Genomic DNA, 15,754 nt, shown 5'->3' with positions numbered 1-15,754 from the left:
TTAGATTTATACACACCTTAACCTATTTTTCACTTTAAATCAAAACAATGTGTTATAGGCATTATGGCAAAGTAATGTTATGCAAAAACATTCCAAACTCATTTTGCCAAATAATATTAATATATTATGATGAACGCGGGAAGTACCTGGATGCAAGCGGCGCAGGACCGGTCTTTGTGGAAATCCTTGGGGGAGGCCTTTGTCCAGCAGTGGACGTCTTTCGGCTGAAACGAACGAACGAACGAACGATATTATGATATCAAAACGTTCAAAATGTGAGGCTGTACATGAGCGCTGTACACGAGCCGGTGTTCTCTTTTATGGTATTTGTTAGTATTAAGGTTACATTATGAAATAATCACTGATAAATGTGATGAATTTATCACTTTTACCAAGCCTGTCGGTAATTATTCATAATAACCGGCGATTATTCATAATTTTCAATTTATCACATTAACCGTAACATATACACTGAAAAAAATGTTTAGTTACTGCTTACACAACAAAAGTGACCTCCGAACTAAGTGTTAACTATAACCAAACTAAGTCTAACTCACTACAGAATTATTTGTTTAATTTACACAACATTTTGTTCCTCATAACCAAAGTGTTCGGTGGTCACTTTTGTTGTGTAAGCAGTAACCAATCATTTTTTTCAGTGTAAGGTTACAATTTTTTTAAGGAATCATCATAATTTCAGCCATATGATGTCCACTGCTGAACATAGGCCTCTCCCAATGATTTCCAGATCACAGAAGTGCAGGATACAGTGTCCTGCTACTTTTATGAGGTCGTCTACGAATATTCACCTTGTGGATGGACAATATGGACATCCTACGCTGCGAATGCCGGTAGCCTATTAGAAAGGAGTATAAAAATAAAGCCATTTATTCAGAGCCAATCTTCATTATCATCGTCAGCCTTTTCAGCAGTTCTTTTATCAGCACAAGTATAATTATGATTTTTAAATCATAACAAAACAGATATGTGCCATTCTAAACTGCATCTCATTTAACACCAGTTGCAACTGCGGTCAAAGTAAAAATGCTTTTTTTAAGCCTATTTACAGAAATAAATGAGTTTTACTGAGAAATACCTGCCTTGTTATGCATTTAAAAATCAGCATTGTCATGCACGTGTGTGGTTGGCAACCCTAATCGCTGGCGTTATGTTGATGAGGTGCATTCGAAATTTTGTTTGCTTATTAGTTTGTTGGGTAAGTTGCACTTTGCGGGGTTCACGTGGCCGGGGAATAATTACTCCCCGTTGACTTAACTTTAATTACAAATTGATAATATCGCATTAGTGACGGTACGTTAACATTCAGTTAGCAAGATTTAATGAAACACACAAGTAATAATAATCTTTGGACATTTTACACTGTGCCTCTAGTCCCAAACTAAGCATAACTTGTACTATGGGTACAACTACAAACTTTTGATACTTTTTATTGCCCAAATTGCTTTTTTTAATCTACAACGAAGAAGCTCTTGACCTGTATCTTAACTGATAAAAAGTTATTTATGCATACGAGCATGCAGTCCAGAAGACCCGATAGGCAAATTAAGTCTTACTGCTCATCCGTCCAAAATGATGCTCCACATACAATGTTTAATAAGATTTTGCACACATTACTATATTATTACATATTGTATAATCTTACAGAAAATAAGAACTTGGAAATGCGAGTGAGTGTACGAGTACTCGTATATNAGTTTCGGACTACTTTCGATCCCGTCAAAATACGAATCTAGAAAACTAGAGAAATCGAATAACGGATATTAAATCGGCGTAAATTGCGATAAGAATTGGTCTTCAACTGCTCTGCGCCATATTTTTACAGATTCGGTAAATTTTCGTGAAATAGTTTTTATTAGGTAAATCTTTCTTCCTTCAATCGTGTAGTTAGTAAGCAATTTTGAAGCCTTTGTGTATTAATAGTAGTTCGATTATTTTAACATGTGATGCCCGAGTTTATGAGGCGTTGTACTTAGTGATATGATCCAGGTGTTTATAAGAAGGGAACTCTATGTTTGCAGTTCGGATGACAGAGTATAAATGTAAACCGTGACATTTGATATAGAGGGGTAATAAGGGTTGAGCAATAAAAATGTACTCTGATGTCTTTTGGACGTTACAAAAGCTATAAAGTCGCAAAAATACTTCTAGGATTAAAATTAAATATTTCTGTAAATTAAAATCCTCATTGGAAACCGTATTTGAATTTTATTCATAGAATTGTTAAAATATTTACAAGATACGTTGACATCGTTTAAAAGTCAGTTTACGGTAACCAAATTTGGAACGACGGATGAAACTTTTGTGAACACCGCCGTGGGAATTTAAAATTTCGCTCGCTCGCTCCGCTCCGCTCGACTATTTCAATTTAAATATTCAGAATAAACACGTCGCCGTAAACGTGTGTTGTAAACGGTTTTTTGTGTGTTATGACTTTCTTTTTACTTTCAATGCAGTTTTAATAGACATCACGACGTGTTGTGTTACATATATTTTAGTCTAGGTAGATTGGAGCATTCGATTTCACTCACTGCCTTGATAAGTGTGAAGATAAAGTCAAAATTTTATGAGTAGTGAAATGTTTTTTAAATAGGTAGTTCGGACCATGACATATCAAGTCAAACTTTGAGGCACCTGTACCTATTTAGATGGAAGAGGTGTAGTTTTTCAACAAAGTTATAGAGTCTGATGTGTGACCCTGTTAAAAAAAATGTGTGTGTGCCATCGATCCTAGTGTTTGACCATAGACTAGTATACCCATAAATGCGTCTAACAGGGTGCAATCGAAGTATCAGCCTAACTTAAATCAGGAGTATTTCTTTTTGGACAGTCAGCCATTTATACAGTGGAGTTTGTGACGCCTTCTTCTGATTCAGCAGTTGACAAAGTAAAGTGACGTTGTAAATAAAAAGCTACCTTAAAGTCATCACGTAAGACCATCAATACATTACCAATATCCCTCCATCACACACCAATCAGGGTTGTCACACTCTCGGCACGTTTAATGTGAAACAAACGGCAATGTTAACGGGATGGAATGCAAATTTATTCAATTAACCCGCCGCCGGTCTGTATTGGGTGTCGCGGGCCGTGATTGGCGTCAAGTCGCGCGGCTTGGCATCAACTGAATACACGGCAGGGTTGCCACTGTATGCTAAATACTGGCCTTTGCAAATTTATTACTACGATATATTTTCGATAGGAGTAATCGAGCCGTTATTGGCGTCAAGTCGCGCGGCTTGGCATCAACTGAATACACGGCAGGGTTGCCATTGTATGGAAAATGACTGGTCTTTGCAAATTTATTATTACGATACATTTTTGACTGGAGTAATATGTAGTTGTCAAAAGTACTTTATTGGGTATCGCAGCTCGTGATTGTCAAGCGGCGGCTTGGCATCAAATGAATAAGCGGAACGGTTACCCACATACAGGAATTATGGAAGGTCTCAATGGATTTTTGAAAGTAATCATCATCATCATTTCAGCCATAGGATGTCCAGTCCACTGCTGAATATAGGCCTCTTCTAATGATTTCCAGATCACAGAAGTGCAAGATACAAAGTCCTGCTACTTTTATGAGTGGACATGCACCTTGTGGGTGGACATGCCGGTAGCCTATTAGAAAGAAATATAAATTCGGAGCCAATCTTCATCCCCATCATCAGCCTTTTAAATGTGTTAAACTCTTAACTCTTTTAGCATAATATGATTTTTAATTATTACAATCAGCATTGTCATGCACGTATGTGGTTGGCAACCCTAATCGCTGGCGTTATGTTGATGAGGTGCATTCGAAATTTTGTTTGCTTATTAGTTTGTTGGGTAAGTTGCACTTTGCGGGGTTCACGTGGGCCGGGGAATAATTACTCCCCGTTAACTTAACTTTAATTACAAATTGATAATATCGCATTAGTAACGGTACGTTAACATTCTGTCAGCAAGATTTAATGAAACACACAAGTAATAATAATCTTTGGACATTTTACACTGCGCCTTTAGTCCCAAACTAAGCATAACTTGTACTATTGGTACAACTACAAACTTTTGATACTTTTTATTGCCCAAATTGCTTTTTTAATCTACAACGAAGAAGCTCTTGGCCTGTATCTTAACTGATAAAAAGTTATTTATGCATACGAGCATGCAGTCCAGAAGACACGATAGGCAAATTAAGTCTTACTGCTCATCCGTCCAAAATAATGCTCCACATACAATGTTTAATAAGATTTTGCACACCGTACTATATTATTACATATTGTATAATCTTACAGAAAATAAGAACTTGGAAATGCGAGTGAGTGTACGAGTACTTGTATAATTATGTAAGAAATTAAGAGCTTCGAAGTCGTGGAATTCTTCATAATCACAATACAAGTGAGCTAAATTCAGCGCTATGTCACCTCAGAAGGAAATATGCAGGAGCTCATCTTTTCGGGAGTGTTAAATTATTTTATTCACCTTCTGGGCTATGCGGAACGTAGGAACGTAGGTTTCATTGTGACCTAAGTTGAGATTAAAAGCGAATAACTTCTATTAAACTCTAGCTGTTCTGGTGAACTTTGTATCGCTTTTGTTTGTCAGAAATAATGTAAGATTCTAATGGTGAAAGATTTTTCAAATCAATATCGTATCTTTGGAGCCAATTCAATACAAACAAACAACAAAATCTTCCTCCTTTATAAAATTGTTGTGGTTGTCATGCACAACCAGCATACTGATTATCTTTTTAAACCTTTCATCATCATCATCATTGTAATTTCGACCACAGGACGTCCACTGCTGAAAATAGGCCTCCCCCAATGACCTTCAAACCTTTGAAAGGGCAAAAGTACAAGAGGAATCAAGTATGGCTCCGTAACCGTAGTCGTAGTATACTCGTACTACGAGACTCGTCGTAGCGTTTCGTAGCACTCGTAGTACTTGCCCTACTACGAGACACATTATGGTGATAAATAACCATGATTATTAATTTAATAACATATGCTACTCACAATTTGTACTACCCCGTAAAGAAGCATTTTACAATTTGTAAGAAGTAATTTAAATACCTATTCTGTCCTATAATTATATACTTAATTCCTGTCACATAAAAAAAATTACATTTTCATGGTCACTAACATAATTATTATTACTGACGGGATTTCTACCATGTACCTTAATTTTGAGTTTCCGATATTTCGGCATTGTTGCAAGCGCCATGGTCACGGAGTAGATAAAGAGATTTTATTTTGATTTTTGATTTTGAAATCGCTTCATCTCTTGCCTTGAACATCTGTTCCAACTCAGACATCTGCGCAATTTATGACGTCTAACTCAGAACGGACTTGTCCTTTTGTGGTGCGTGCACACTAGTGCTCATATTTGCAGTTTGCACATCAGCCGAGCTCTGCATTAAATATGTTTTGTAAGGGCGACATCTAGACAGACATGTTGTATATTTATATGTATGTAGGACGTCAGCACTGCCACTTTATTGCTTAGAGTATAAAATTGAAGCGTTTTTGATGACTGTCTGGTTCGTAATATGTGTAAATATTAGTATCAGAACTCAATCTTAAAGCGGTTTATTCTTTTTCTGTGACAAACAAATTAGATATTGTTACTTTAATTCTACCAATCTCTATAAACAAGTCCTACTTGTCTTTAGGTTCGATCCTATGATTTAATAATTATCTTCCTTTTTATCCTCTGAGCTGTGCTTGACTAGTAGCGAATGCCATCCGGCATTAAGTCCACCACTGTACAATAATTTAGTGAGAAAGTTTAAATAAATAAATAATTTATAGTTTGATTCTATCAAAGTGCAGAGACTGTCAAGAATAAGTTTTATAAAATTATATTTTTAGGAGGAGGCTCATAGTCCAGCAGTGGACTGTAAAGGGCTGATGATGATGATGATATTTTTAATACTTATGAATGCATGAAACATTGTAATTATTCATTGAACAATTACTGACCGATACTAATACTCAAATTTACTGTCCAAGATTAAAGAAACATGACATTAAAGAGCTTAGAGTTGCTCTACCACAGGATTTTCTTTGAATACTAATTTATCACGCTCATAATAAAGCGACCTGTTGATCCCCAAATCCCTGGAACCCTAATATATTCAAATAAGGCCAAAATTCACTCGTCCCGAAAGCTGGTTCGTTACTTTGGGCATAATTCGCTCCAGAATGAACCCGGGGAAAAATCCCAGCAATAGAGAAAATTACTTGAATGGCCGCCTTAAGGTACAAATGACGTCACATCAAGCGAAATACAGTGGCATATTGTGTAGTAGCTGTTTCTTTCAATTTTTTTTAGTATTATAAAGATGAAGAGGTTGGTTGTTTGAATGCGCTAATCTAAACGACTCTACAGGATAGCCTGGTGGTTTGCTGTTGGCGGCTTTATTTTTTTTTATGTACAAAAGGCAGGTATTTGACAGCAATCGCACCTGGTGTTAAGTGAGATGCAGTCTAGGATGGTACATATCTTGAAAAGGCTCGGATTATAGTGTTCAGGAAAGACAGCAGCAGGCAGCGAATTCCAGTCCCTAGCTGTTGCTGCTGTTTTATTTCAAAAGAAAGATGTCAACGACTTGTAATTTCTATGAAAAAGTCGACGAATCATGTCGGTGGGTAGACTCCATAAGAAATTGATCCAGTCGATTATAAAAAAAACTATTTAAACTAATATAACTAAGTAGTAGTAGAGTAGGCACTTTAATCTATAGTTTAGGGAGGGTTTCTTCTGAAAGAAGATGACACCCTCATAGAACTCAAAACTATAATCTAACTTACATTATGTCGTCGTCTTATCGCTATTTTTACAAGAGAGTACAGTTTTAATGCATTATCGGAAAGCGGGTTAGTTAGAATACTATTACAAACACCAATCTCATTCACATAGGTAATTTTATGAAAGAATTGTACTCTCTCAGGCTCGTTCCTGACACACTCCATCATTTTGGAATACCAGCCCTCAACTATTGCTCTATACCTACTTATACAGTGAACCTACACCCCACGCGTGAGACTGGTTTGATAACCAAAACAAAAGCGAGAGTTGGTTGTATCTGTGTCTGTCATGTTCATTTTGACTTCCAGCCGAACGCCAGACGCGATTAAACTTGGTAACGGAATTGTTTGGGCCCTCCCATCGGCACGCACAATGCACTCACAATTTGTATGCAGATGCCGAACTCGGTGCGATGCTTTGTATGTGCATGACGGTAACTGAGTTTGGACTTGTACTTTGATGTATAAAATATTAAAGTCTCTTTGACATTATTATTATTGGTTTCTTATTTTATCCGCTAGATTTAAGCAAAGATAAAGTAAAGATAAACTTGAATAAATAGTTTTTGATCACTGAGCGACTCTTGTTCCCTGGTACTTTAGATAGTAGCCGTGTGGTGATAAATAGGCACTGAAGATCAAGAGGTTAAATTATCTTCAGACATTTGATTTGATTTATTTACGAGTATAATCAGAAAACCAGGGCTACTAGGTAAGGTAAGGTAACATTCGTGACAGATAAAATTTCGTGATCGCTTCGCCAATCTTTTTTATAATTACCTACTTTGATTTTCTATTTAAAATCATCATAAAAAAAATCTGTCATGACTTTAGTACTATGTTATAGAGGGCAGCCGGGCTAGGATGCGCTCGGTGATAAAATCATATCGATGATTAAAGACAGCAAATGGGCATATCGCGTAAAATCGATAACTAGCGCGATAAAAGCTTATCATGGCGCATATCCTAGACCTACAAATCTCAATTCTAGTATCGACTTGAATTCAGATCTATACGCCTAGGTTTATGAAGCTTCCATGGCGATTCAACCTGCGAAAATGGACCTTGGGCACGCAAAATGCACTCCCAGTTTATATGCAGATTCCGAACTTCGTGGAGTGAGAGCTCTAGAGTGACGCTTTGTATTTGAACCTACGGTAACTTAGTTTGGAACGGGGCTTGTGCAGTCTGGGCTTTTCATTCGCTACTATACTCCTATTATTTGATTTGAAGCAACAGCAATACATAGAAGATATTTTAACCCAAATAAATTTTTATGTATCCAAGGATTTCCACAAAGACCGGTCCTGCTCGCACTCAGGCACCTCCCACGACCTTCTCCAGACCGTCGGTCCACCTAGTGGGAGGCCTGCCTTTGTCCAGCAGTGGACGTCTTTCGGCTGAAACGAACGAACGAACAATATTGTAGTTCAAGGTGGCAACATCTCAGCCACTAACTTTAAGGTTCATAATCCGCATCGAGTAGTATGAAGATTCATATTTTTGTTTTGATTTGTTTTCAAATTTTAAATTAAGATTGTTAAAACTAGCTAAAATGCTTGAACCCGCAAAACTCAATGTTAGTTCTTCATATTTCTGTTAAGAGACAGAAACCTTAAAAATAAACAAACCTACATCTCAGACATGTTTGAAGTGAGTTTTTACCACACTGTCTAAGACACGATATTTGCGCAACCCCCTAACCATGTATACGTAGTGGTTCTAAAACAAATATGTTCCGCTGATAGACTCACCTGAGCAGCGACCCGCGCCCTTGGGAGCGCAGTGCAGCCAAGAAGTCGCTTCCACTTTGTACCGGCGATTGTCCCTAATTTGTTAAAAAAACATTTGAAGAAATAAATACGTATAATTAAATAGGTTTTGTGGCCTCTGCACTGTGAGTGCACTATCGGCACATAGATATGATGTGATCCTTCCATAACACCGGTCAACAAAAAAAAAATTTTTTTTGCGCATGGATTTTACTTATTATATTCTGATTATATAAGCAAATTTATATCAAAAAGTGCGATTACAAATCGGAAATATTTGCTTTTTTAATAGTTATAGCGATTTGAATTTTCCATCTTCATAGTAAAATGTCTCTAAAGATGCACGTCTCATTCTCATTGGGATATATTTATAGATAATTATGGGGGCTTATTCGCAAGAACAAGGGGCACGCTTTCATCAAAATATAGTGGGATTTGAGAGACGACGTTACCAAGGCCAGTAAACTGAAAGCATGATAGGGTTAGATTTTTATGAGAAAAATCTTGTATGGAACATGACATTAAATTAGAACTTTACATTTTTAATAAATATTTGGACTCTGTTTTAAATTTTCTCTTGTGAGAATGAATCTTAAATGGATGCTTGGTATGTTTTAATAATTAGAAAGAATGAAAGAAAGAAAGAAAAAAAAATATTTGGCAACAAATTAAATCATCTCTATGTTCATGTTTCATACATTCATTGATATGAATTTTTCTNTTCGGCTGAAACGACGACGACGACGATATTCTTTAACATATTTTATTGATTTTTTGTTCAACTAGATTTAAACAAAGACAAATATAACTAGTTTATGATCACTGAACGACTCTTGCTCCCTGGTACCACTGTTACTTTAGATAGTAGCCGTGTTGTGATAGGACTGCGAGGTTAAATTATCTCTGGACATTTAAAATATTCATAATCAAAGGTTCGCTTGACAAAAGATCCATGACAGATTAATTTCGTGATGGCCTCGCTAATCTTTATAAAGTACGTTACTGGGGCTACTTATTATTACCATTATGAAATAGAATCTGTCATGCCTTTAGTAATATCATCTATACTTTTTTAATATTATAAACGTGAAAGCAACTCTGTCTGTCTGTCTTGCTTTCACGCCTAAATCACAAAACCGATTTTGATTAAATTTAGCATCGAGATAGTTTGAGTCCCGGGAAAGGACATAGAATAGTTTTTATTCCGGTTTTTGAAACAGGGACGCGCGCGGTAAAGTTTTTCTGTGTCAGACAAAATTTTACGCGGGAGAAGCCGCGGGCGGAAAGCTAGTACTTTTATAAAGAAGGCCACCGGGCTAGGATGCGAGACGTGATAAAATCTGATCGATGATTTTAGACGACAAATGTATGGTAATATCGCGTAAAATCGATAACAATAGCGTGATAAAAGCTTATCACGGCGCGTATCCTAGTTGATACTTGAATTGAGATCTATAGGCCTAGGTTTATGATGCTTCCATGGCGATTCAACCTGTGAAAGTGGACCTTGGGCACGCAAAATGCACTCCCAGTTTGTATGCAGATTCCGAACTTCGTGGAGTGAGAGCTCTAGAGTGACGCTTTGTATTTGAACCTACGGTAACTTAGTTTGGAACGGGGCTTGTGCAGTCTGGGCTTTTCATTCGCTACTATACTCCTATTATTTGATTTGAAGCAACAGCAATACGTAGAAGATATTTTAACCCAAATCAATTTTTATGTATCCAAGGATTTCCACAAAGACCGGTCCTGCGCCGCTCGCATCCAGGCACCTCCCGCGACCTTCACCAGATCGTCGGTCCACCTAGTGGGAGGCCTGCCTTTGTCCAGCAGTGGACGTCTTTCGGCTGAAACGAACGAATAATATAGTTCAAGGTAGCAACAACTCAGCCACTAACTTTAAGGTTTATAATGCGCATCGAGATAATATGAAGATTCATATTTTTGTTTAGATTTGTTTTCAAATTTTAAATTAAGATTGTTAGAAACATGCTGCAATGCTGCATTTGAAACCGCAAAATGCAGCGTAGGTTCTTCATATTGCTCTGAGAAGATAGAAACCATAAAAATAAACATACCTACCTACATCTCAAACATGTTTAAAGAGTTTTTACCACACAGTCTAAGACGCGATATTTGCGCAACCCCCTAACCATGTATACGTAGCGGTTCTAAAACAAATATATTCCGCTGATAGACTCACCTGAGCAGCGACCCGCGCCCTTGGGAGCGCAGTGCAGCCGAGAAGTCGCTTCCACTTGGTACCGTGATTTATCCCTTTGTTTTTATTACTGAAATTTCATGAAATAAATACGTATAAATTGCTTGTCTTTTGCGCGGGTTCGTGTCCGAAAAAATCCCAGTCTCGTGTTACTTTTGGCGGATGTAATTCTGCCGTAATAACTAGGCGTGACAGAACAACAATGCACCTACAGACTATAAGAAACTTTGAAATTAATAAGTCGGAAAACTTGTTTATCTATTGACCTGTAAAGATAGTTGGTGAAAATAAATAAATATAAAACAAAAAAATATTTGCTTCTTCTTTCTACTTTAGACGAAGAAGGATAAAGTTCGTGTCTTTCGAAGAATAATCTCTTTTGATATCCAAGGTACGTAAGTGGAACAAGCCCTTCTAGCAGCTCCGCAATCTACTAGATTAAACTGTGATTAAATGCGTTTTTAGACGCGAAATCGTGGTTGTTCCTCGCAACGCTCAGCGTCTTTTGTTTTTCATAATTTCTCAGTTTCCACTCCGCAAATAAGAAGGTAAGCACTTTAGAAGACAGTGAAGATAGACAGAAAATGTTATGGAAGAAAATATTTTTGTGCAAGATGCACATCTTCCAATGTTCTTGAATGGCTCATAATTTTACTTTAAATACCGGTTCATTACTTATTGTATTGGGTTGTTAGTTGAAGTCCACACAGATGTTTTATTGAATTTTCTATAAACGTTTAATAATACGTAATTTACGTTCAAGATTTTTTTTTATCCACAACGAGGAAGCTCTTGGCCTGTATCTCACCTGATGGTAAGTGATGATCAGGCCGAAGGTGGAAGCGAGCTTCACCCGGGCTATATTATATTTTTCAGAAGCAATGTACCAAATTGTGAACCTGAACTACATTGGAACAGAAAAATAAAATCTAAGTAGGTAGATATTAAAAGAAATAAAGTGAACTTAGGCTGGGTTGCACCATCTTATTTTAACCGCAACAAGAACAATAACTGGTGCTATTTGTATGGAGTTTGACAGACTTTTGACGTTTGTCAAAGTTAAAGTAAGACATACTATAGGTATAATTATTTGCAAATAGATACTAATCAAGTTTTTAATGTTAAAGCATACAGCTACATTGCATTGTGAATTAATAGCACCCAGGTTTTCTAAAGCAACGGACTACTAATATGTCCAGGGAGGAAGTGAATGGTCTAAATTAAACTAATTATTGTCTGTAGAGATAGTTAGACATTATTGTAGCTGTACAAAGGACTGCATTTGCAAACTTGCAGATAACAAGTTTGAATATTATAATTTCTATTGTTATTTCTTGTCTTTTGTCTAAAGATAACAATGGAGCTTCTGAGAATAGAATTTCTTTAAACAAAATCTGTTTTGATGAAGTTTAGTTTTTTTTTCATAATGTGTTAAATAATTCTTATGAGGTGAGGACACAATAAAAACCTGCCTATGATGAAGTTAGTAACTAAATTTGGGCATGTTTAAATAACAAAAATTAAAACTTTTAGCGACATCAAAAAAATATTACAAAATTACGAAACTTATTGGCACTTTAAGATACCTACTTACTCTTATTTTAGTACATAGTTTTTAAACAATTTTTTTTTGAGGTGTTATTGAATTGTCAATTTTAGAATATTATAATCCAAACATGATACCAAACTTAACTATACATGACAGATCCCCGCAGATACAACAAAACAACTCCCATATAATTTCATTGTAAAGTCGTAATAATAGAATGTTATCGTAGAAGCGAGTTCCGTCGAAGTTTATTTGCTTGTGGAGCAAGTTCTGAATTATATTCTCACTTTGAAATAATATTATTTCGTTCAGCGCCAACCATTCATCGTGTATCTATACTTACTAATATTATAAAGCTGAAGAGTTTGTTTGTTTGCTTGAACTCGAAAAAATATTTTCTTGTTAGATAGCCTATTTATCGAGAAAGGCTTTGGGCTATTTAACATCAACCTAAAGTTAATAGGGGTGAAGCAGTAAAGAAAAACGGGAAATATTATTCAAACTATTTTCACACGTACGAAGTCGCGGGCATAGCTAATTTGAAAAATAAATGGAGAGAGAGCGAATGTTAAGACTATTAAAGAGAAGTTTTCTCAAAGTAACATGCAAGATACCTATTTATTGAAAAATAGACGATACTAGATCGTTCTATTTCTACAAAACGTTGAAGTAGTAAGCCTCTTACTGTGTATTTCTGAAGCGCGTTTTTAATAGCTCATTGCTTTATAGCGAAATGGGAATAAATACCTATTTCATTTGCTTTTGATACAAAATTGTTTCCTATCAAGCTACGAGTAAGTAATTTTTAGTTTTGTTAAAGAAAATTACAATGCGGGTCTAGATAAGTGGCACGTTTTTTTCTAATCGAAAATCGTGTTTGCGAAGATAAAACGTGTTTGCGACTAAATCTAAGCTATGACCGCGACTTAGTTTCTACGTAGTAGTAGTAGTAAACGCTCAGCCGTGTGAAGAAAGTGGAACACGGCTTACAATGTAAGAGAAAATCTTTGTAATCTACTATTAGTTTGGCTTGACGTGTATTAAGGTGATACAAGTTTACGTCTTCAGGTTTAATGTCAAGTAAACTAGTTATTAAATTTTAAGAATAAAATCCTAACATCTCTGGCACAAAATGTGTTTTCAGAAGGTAAAAATCTATAGTCTGTCCAAGGTTTTCAAGTATTTACTATTATACAATTTACTTGCAATACGTGTAGTTGTCACACATGATGTCTTGCCCTCTGTGCCCAAACAACTGTTCAAAGGAAGATTTGATGACAGCTACTGACAACGTCACTCTTGTAGCGGAGTTTTGGGCTGGCACTGTGGGTTCGTTATCGACACTACAAGAAGAAAAAGACTTCTACTTGTCACTGGAAAATAAATTAAAATGCCTAGTGTTACAAGAATTCATATTAATTAAAGTTTTAATCTTTTCGATTCAATATGCAGCACTTTTCAATAGAAAACTCCAATCCACTGGAAGAGAAGTGTAAAAATAAAACACTCCACTTTTTGATAGAATCGGTCGCAAATCGCCGACGTCAACTCTCTCGGCGTCGATCTAATCGCTCGACTTTTTGCCGAGCGAATAACGAGTGCCTTGAGAATAGAGCCGCAGACACATTGAGGTTGATTTAGTTCGGAAGTCAGATATGTTTTCTGTTAAAAATACACTTCACCTCTCGACGAAACCTTTTTTATCTTATTTCCAAGAATTGTTTGACTCGAGTATATTTCTTAGAAATGTTTATTATGAAAGAGAAGCTATTTATATGTATATTTTCTCACATAATGTTATTTTCCTACGACAAAGAGATTCAGTGTAAGTGTTACTTTCAGAAAATGATTTTCTTACGAAAATCAAATAAAACACAATAACAAGCAACCTTTCACCTTTAATTTTAGTAGCAAGCACTTAAATTCTCCCTTTGTTAGTTCACAAGGCGTTGTAACGAAATCGCAAAAACATTTGAAACTCAATAAAATGTAACCCAACTCCTGGAGATCCAATAAACTGCTACCTGCAATGTCTTCCATCCTGGAATGTGTGGAATGCCGTTCATTACCGCCTCGCCCGTTCCAACTTGTTACCTCCCCAATTTGACCGGGTTGCACTTACATTTATAGCTAGAGACGATTTATATGAAAGTTCAAGATGGAGCAATAATGCGGATTCTTATTAACAAAAAGTTGAAGTTGACTCCGCTTTTGTCAGTTCAGGAATGCTTGTGATTTAGTTCGCGTGGAAATTTATTTGATTCTGGAAAGGGGTACAATTTGTGTTTCGAAAAGGAACCTTACGAAAATATAATTGAAATAGTATGGTTAAGACTGATGTGAAATGTAGCCTTGTTCGGTAGTTTAGAGCATTATAATCATCCCTAAGCTAACAGGTTTCTAATCTTTCCTTAACTAATTACGACAGCACATCAAGTCATATAGTTATGATAGATACAATTTTAGAACAAAAAAAAACAGTATGATTTGTTCTCGACTAAAACTAGCATCATTAAAAAAAACCAAATCTCAAATAATGGAACACACAAAAAGCTTTTCGGTCACGTTCGAAACCTAAACTTATGTATAAAACAGTAGCAATGCAATCAGTACATCGAGCAGAGCGGTGTGTGACGTCGGATAATCTAATCCGAGTGGATTGCCGTAGCACCGTAGCAGCTACGAGCGTTATCGTAGCACTGGTAGAGCTCGTAGCAGCGAACGGACTACGAGTCAAATTGTCTGCTACATGCTAATATTGGCGAGCTTGGATTAGCGAAAACGAGTTTTTGGGTATAGCTCGCTAAGTTGAATATTTTACTATGGATACGTGCTACTTGTTGTTTTACTTGGTGTGAAGTACTAAGCATTTTGCAAGCTAAATTATCTGCTACCAAAACGGGTAGATACCAAGTCTGTACATACATATGAAACTTCAACTTTGGATTTGCATTTAGAGCCTGACGTTAGAAGTTTGTGACCAACAATTTAGTCCTTAACTTCAGAGGAGGTAATTGTGCTATACAGCTGTGACCACTGTGAAGCATTTGTGGCACATATTATGTGAATTTCATTTATAAAACTACAATCTAATTTTACAACAGTGCGGATAATAAAGGATAAATAAGTTTTGTACAAAACCAATCCATTCCTATGCGCCATATGCAGAAAATTGGCATTATCTTTCACCAAATGTAAAACAACGCGATTGTTTTTGCTCTACACCTCGATGCAAAATCCTACAAGCATTGTAGGTACTTCCAATTAAAAATTTCCTGCAAACAGAGATGGAATTTTTACAAACGCGCCGACGGGAAGTTTTCTAATTAGATGTCACCGACCCCGACTTGTTTGTTTTAATTTAGTGAAATATTGGATTGCGTAAATAAAATAATATTTGTTTAAA

General features: G+C 36.3%; 1 protein-coding gene across 1 annotated transcript in view; it reads left to right on the top strand.

Annotated features, from left to right (window-relative positions):
- The window catches only part of LOC114355161 (uncharacterized), a 104,575-nt gene that overhangs the window by 41,545 nt on the left and 47,276 nt on the right, over positions 1–15,754 (top strand). The gene's annotated exons all lie outside the window — the stretch shown is intronic.

This window comes from Ostrinia furnacalis, unplaced genomic scaffold, assembly GCF_004193835.3.
Source record: "Ostrinia furnacalis isolate ACB-3 unplaced genomic scaffold, ASM419383v2 OfSCF2357, whole genome shotgun sequence".
Taxonomy (NCBI): domain Eukaryota; kingdom Metazoa; phylum Arthropoda; class Insecta; order Lepidoptera; family Crambidae; genus Ostrinia; species Ostrinia furnacalis.
The sequence above is the reverse complement of the archived record's forward strand: the minus strand, read 5'-3'. Positions and strand labels throughout refer to the sequence as shown.